Below are 6,436 nucleotides of genomic sequence, written 5' to 3'. Positions count from 1 at the left end.
CCATCCATCCCAGGAGAGACAACCCAGCAGGAAGACGCAGGAGTTCGCAGCTCTAAATAAGCAGGAAAAGCATGGGCAAAATTACCCCCCTCCCCCCCCACCAACTCTGGCATCTTTGGCTCACCAGCCGCTTCCACAACTAGTTTGCCCAGATGGGAGACCCAGAAAAGGCATTGACAACTGCACCCCATTCTGCCCACAGAGCCAGCTGCAGCTCCCCATCACATGGGGTTGGGCTGCTTACCAAGAGGGCATTTGCCTGGGCACCTTCTGCCCTTGGACTACCTGTTGGCTGAGGACTTACTCATGAGTCAGGGTCCTGCCCTTGGTTTACACTCAGCAAGTCATTCCTGCTCCTGAACAAGGCTGGCAGTGCCCAGATTTGGGGGAGGGGAGGGACTATGAGCCCCTTAGGAAAAGCCTCAGTAGAGCCCTGGGGGAAGATGCGTGGGCCTTCTCCACCGGGCATTGAACTAATGGGCCTTGTGGCTTTCTTGGAACAGGTCAGCCCCCAAAAGAAAGAAAGAGAGAGGCTCAGCACCGCTTGCTCTCCTCTCAGAGCTGTTCCTCGCCCAAAGGAAGAGGAACAAGTTACTAGTCCTTTGGATGAGAGGGATTGAACAGCGGATACTGCTTCTCAGACTGCCTCTTCCTGGCAGTCTCGGCCAGAGGCACAGGTGGGGAGGGCCGGCCCCCTTGCTATCACTGCCCCCCCTTCCTCACTTTGCCCCCCAGGCGTCCCGAAGGGTCTCCGGATTTGGGGGATCTGAGAGCCGCTGACCAAAGGGAGCCAGCCTCAGCCACTCCAGCTCCAGAATGGCCCTGCGAGCACATCCCCCTCCTCCCGCATCATTGCCCGGGAAGAGCTTTGCCGCCCCATCCCCGATCCTCTCTCGCCATCCGCGCTCCTTCCCTCTCAGCCCCGGAGCAAGCGCGGCGGTGCCCGCAGCCGAGGCTGCCCATGGAGGCGGAGGAGGAGCAGCCCCACCCAGCCGCCCCGCTCGCGCGTCCCCCTCTCCGGGCGCCCCGTCCTTGGCTGCGGCGCGGGGGGCGGAGGGCCGGGCGGGCGGGCGCCGGCGGAACAAGCGAGGGCCGCCGCACGGGGGAGGCACGCGGGCCGGGAGGGGGAGGGGAGGGGAGGGGAGGGGGAGCAGCCTCCGCCCCCGCTCGCCCCCCTCCGCCCAAGTGGGGGTCCTCTGCCTTCCTCTTCTGCACCGTCACCATGGCAACGCCAGAGCCCGGTCGCCGCAGCAGCGGCAGCCCCCCTCCGCGCCCCCGCGCCTGCTCCATCCTCGCCTAACCGGCGGGCGATCGACGGACGGGGGGGGGGACGGGGGACGCGGGGTCGGCTGCTGCGGCTGCGGGGGGGGAGAATCAGGGGGAAGAGCGGTGGGCTGCCCTCCCCCCCCCCGCCGCCCGACCGTCGTTCTCATCTTTCGCCTCCCCCGCCGCCCCTCCCGGGGGCTTACCCGCCGACGCGCTGCTGCTGCTGCTGCTGCTGCTCCCGTTGCGGCGAAGGCGGCGGCGGCGGTGGTCCCGCGGCAGCCATGCCGGGCCGGCGCGGGAGGAGCCGGGGCGGCGGAGGCGGCGGCGGGAGGGGGGCGCGGAAGGTCTCCTGCAACGGCCGCCGTCAGCGCCGCCGAAGTCCCCGCCCCGCGCGCGCGCCCGGCCGCCAGGCTCCCAGAATGCGCGGGCAGCGTCTGCGCGAGCGAGCGAAAGGGGGGGCGGGCAGGCAGGGAGGGAGGGAGGAGGGAGGGAGCCTGTGCTTGGCGGCGCGGGGGCTGCAGGGCGCGGGGAGGGCCGTCTTTGGGACCCCCGGCCCAGCCCCCTCGCGGGAAGGCGCCGGGAAGCCCCCGCAGCAGGTGGCAAGCAGGAGCCCCGCAGCCCCAGAGCCCCGGGAGCGGTGGGCAAGGCGAGCCGGCGCGGTCCTGCGTGGCCCCGCCAAAAACGGCGTCCTTCGGCCGGTCCCGGGAGGGAGGGCCTGCTCTGCCAGCGCTGGGCTCTCGTTCTGTCCGGATCCCCGCCTTTGGGGCGCGCTTGCCCCCTGCTGCCCTCCTCCAGCCAAGGAGCCGCCCCGGGAGATTTGCGGGCTCGACTGCTGTTCTAGCAGTTGAAAGTAGGCCAGTTTGGGGCAGGGAAGGGCACTGAGTGCGGTGGGGGTAGCAGCTGCTCCCCTTCCTGTTCCATAGAAGAGGCTTCTAAGGAGAAGGCTGTGCAGCAGGGACTGTGGGGGCTCAGAAACACCCGGCAGCTGGTCCTGCTCAGGCTCTGCTTGGAGAGAGACACCAGCCCACCCGGGCCTGGCCTGGCCCCTGAGTCAAGCTGCCCCATGTGTTGGTTGCTTGTCCTGCCTTCCGAGGCCCCACCTGAGCCTTTTCTGCTCTCCCTAGATCTCTCCTAGATCTCCTCCCCCACGAGCTCCTGCACATGCCCCCCAGGCCCTTCTGCCTGGACCTTCCACATTTTCTTGGTCCCAGCCCCCCCCCCAACACCTGCGGTTGTGGTTTCCGGGGTGCTCATTCCCATGACCCAGAGGCACCCCCCTCTCCTTCAACAGCTGTCTTGGAAACTGCTCTGGATGGGAGAGTTGGTCTCTAAGGCATGGCTGGTGGGGATTTCTGGGAGTTGGCGTCCACTCCTCTTAAAGCTGGCACGGTTGAGAAACACTGTTCTAAGAAATAGGGACAAATCCGTGCATGTGTGAATGTAGCAAAGGAAAGACATCAAAAAGAACACAAAACTGGCCTTTTATTTCAGACCCACCTTGAAATCTGGAGCACAGGAGGTGGGGGGCGGTTGCATAGCCTCTCCAAGCCCTTTCCTTGCAGACTGGCCAGTGGCCAGGACTGGGATGCTGCTTCCACCTGCCTGGGGTGCTGTCCAAGGTGCTGTGTGCTCACCCCCCCCCCTCTCCCTCACTCCAGTTTCCTGCTGCCTTCGGACCAGACTCCGATCAGCAGCACCAGATCCAAGGAGCCGATTTTCCTCCAGAAAAAAAAATCTTTTCTCATTAAAGAGACCTGCTTTCCATGTAATTTTCTCTTTTAAAAAAATTAAATGGTGGCACCGCTTTGGGTTTGATGCTATAGGGATTGATGCTCCTTTGGTTAAATTTAGCCCTGCTAATTGCTCCCTCCGTAGATGGTTGCTTTTCAGCAGCAGGTGCTCCCACCCAGTTCACTGAGTCAGTGCTCGCCAGATCAAGACCACAACGGTCTCAAAGAGGAAATTGACCCAGTAGCTCTCGTTCTAAGGGGCTGCCCCTCTCCGGCCCTGGTTCTGGAGACATGACTCTCCGGAGGGGCCCCTGGCTTCCTACGTTCAGTCCCAGAAAATGAGACAAATGGCCAGGAAGTCAGGCAGGGGCTGGGTCAGTGGAGCAGCTCAGCTCCGGGTCGGGATGGGAAAGCTACGAGCTCCCGAGTCGCCTTTCAGCTCGTCAAAGTCGGTCAGAGCAAACAGGGTGATGAATAATGGACGGGGCAGACGCACATTTCCACCTATGGCTTCCATAAGCTCCATCTGAGGGAAACGCTCCATATTTCATGGAACTGGGCCAGGGGTTTAAAAGGATCAGCGTCTGTAACAAAAGGGCCACCTTTGTGTCCTTCCTAATGGGACAGTTTCTGCTGTGCTTTTCTTTCTCCTGAAGGGATGAGAAAAAATGGCAGGTCTCTGGGAATCGCACAATGTCCTCCTGGATTCTGTGGCCCAATTAAGAGGACAGAGTTTAAGGTTCTGAAATTTCACTCTGGACAGAATCCACCAGCCTTGAGCAGGCGACCAGAGCTCTAAATTGCCGCCAGACGTTAAGAGGAACAAAATCCCTGCTTGAGTTTACTTATGTAGCCAGTTTAATAGTCCTGGCTATCAAGCATTAGCTGCAAGGGTTATAAAAGCATCACGTTTCAAAGCAATAATGTAAAACCTCATGGCAAATAATAAAAATAGATTTAAATCTTGATTAAAGCAGTTTATAAATTCTTAAATAACATAAAATTCTACCACTCAGCTGTAAAGCTCAATCAACCATAAATGCTTCACAATGTACTGCATAGGAAAAGTCAAGATGCTGCTGATAATTTCCCTCAGCAGAGAGTTCCAGGGACCACGACTGAAGTGTCTGGCAAATGCAACCATGAACGGACCCTTTTAAAGTTCACGCATAGGTGTGGATCCTTTCTTGAACTTGCCGTTCGAAGCCCACCCAGATTTTTCTCTCCAACAGTTGAGAGGATAGTAGCTTTATTGCCATCCTTACACTTTTTGAAATGCTGGCTTAATAGCATGGCGTGCTTCACACTTGCCAAGCAAGCAGCCACTTCAGGGCAGGGCCGGTTGGGTTTAGCTTGCTTGAGTGAGAGGGAGTGAGAGATCCCTCCAGGACCCTCCCTTTGGGGCTCCATCCACACTTAAGAAGATGAAAGTAGGACATGTGGGTGAAATGAATAGAAATTTTGCTGCCCCATCTCTGGACCTCTTCTGCGGATGGAGAGACTTTGATGGCTACCCTCCTGCATTCACAGAGCATTACGTGCAGCCATTTGAGGGAATAATTGTTCCGTCATTATTTGCTGGGCTTCAAACTGGTGCCCAATCTCCTGGCTCTCTTCCTGATGCCAGGGCCCAGACTCAAGGGAAAGTCTGGACCCCCACAGAAAGCGAAGCTTGCTTGCTACCCAAATGCCTTGAAGCAGATTGGCTCCCCTCACAGCCTTCGGAGGCATCTGACTTTCTGCCGTTGAAGTTTGTGGGTGGGGATTATGTGCCCTTGAAACATCAAAAACATCTGTGGGATTAACCCCAGTGGCGGAGGTCACACAAGACTGAAGTAGAAAGCAGGCAAACCAATTTCTGGGTTGGTGCCATGGGTGGCCCTGGGGTCAGCATTTAAAGGAACAAATAAGCATTTCCAAAGGGAGCCCGTTTCTCAGATCCATGAATCGTTATAGACTGCAGAAGCTAAGCTATAACAAACGCCTGCCACAAACCTCTTCAGGGCTCTTGCTGCAACAGGCCAACACGGTCGCTCTCGGGAAGAGGCTGGGCACGGGGACATCTTTTCTGCCACTAATTCCAAGAAGAGGGATATTCTGCGCAGATCCTGAGACCATTCCTCCCAGTGCCTACTTTGCATTTGCCACAAACTGTGGCCCAGAATAGGGGCCCCGTGCACAGAGAGACTGCAGCTTTCCAGATCCCAAGCAGCATTTGGGTGCCAGGCAATCTGTGGCCAGTCACAACCAGACTGCAGGCAAAGTGGCCAGAAGCCACAGGAGGGCATCTCAGACCTCCAAAGAGTGTTGGATCACACGGTAACGGCAGTGCAAGGCCTCCTGTCTCTGCTCCGTCCATTTCTTGGACGTCTCTGCCCCAAGGCAACAATTCCAGGGCTTCCCTGTCAGAAGATCTCGATGGCTCCATCCTTAAAAGGTCTGTCCACTCATGTGAGCAATCTGAACCGGAACTGGCAATGATAAAGGGCTCAGGGAGCCCTGTGTGCATTTGGTAAAAGCCAGAATGACATCACATTCGTGACCTGGTTGGGCAGGTCACGTGCCACCCCAAGGATGCTGGTCTTCTGAGCTGGGAGAGCCACACGCCAGGAGGTTTTGTCCTCCAGGGCCCGAGCAGCCGAGGCAGCTGCCACAAGTTTGTCTGGATTAGCAAACATGGGAGAGTCAGCCTAGAAGGGGGCAGCGTTAAATGCTGATTACTCACCAGGAATCCAGATTAGCCTCTGTAGGTTAATGAGCTGCAATTAAGTGGCGCATAAACATTCTTTTACAACAAAAAGGAACCCATCAGAGGAAGAGGCAATGCTCAGAAGGACCACGTGACACAAGGCAGCCTGTCTGTGTGGAAGAACGTGGTTGCAACCGGCTGGCTGGGAGAAGGAGCCACTTGCCAACCTTCATCCAAGAAGAGGCAAAGGACAAGGGTTTCCCCGCGTTTCCTTCAGAGAAAGGCAAAGATGGGGGAGCCCCTGGAAAGAGGGCGATAAAAACTCTTTTGAGTAAAAGTTGGGAAGATGAATCTGGAAGGACTGGCCTGACCTCTGGGAAAACACGTGCTTCCCTGGCCTCGCTTCGGGGAAAAGGGCCCGTTTACACTGGGCCTGGGATCCTGCAGGCCTTAAAAGAGCTGGCAGGGCAGACAGGAAGAGACCCGGGGGTGGGGGGTGGGGGGAGGAGGGAGTGGTTCATGTCCTTTCCAGGCCTCCACCAGCCACACTGCACAGGAGGCAAACCTTGAACCAGCTCTGGAGGAAAGCTGAGGGTGTTGGCCCCTCAGCCCTGCCAACAGTTCTGCAAAGACCCCCCTCCCAATCTCCTTAGCAGGGGAATCAGCTGCTGTGCTGGAAGCCCTCTCTGCAAAAACTGGCTGCACGGGGCCAACCACCATTGCGCCAGACTCGGCCAATCCACACACGGAG

The sequence above is a fragment of the Pituophis catenifer genome, unplaced genomic scaffold, assembly GCF_029215685.1.
Source record: "Pituophis catenifer annectens isolate HBS135680 unplaced genomic scaffold, rPitCat1.0.hap2 SCAF_11, whole genome shotgun sequence".
Classification (NCBI taxonomy): domain Eukaryota; kingdom Metazoa; phylum Chordata; class Lepidosauria; order Squamata; family Colubridae; genus Pituophis; species Pituophis catenifer.
This window is presented reverse-complemented; position numbering follows the sequence as displayed.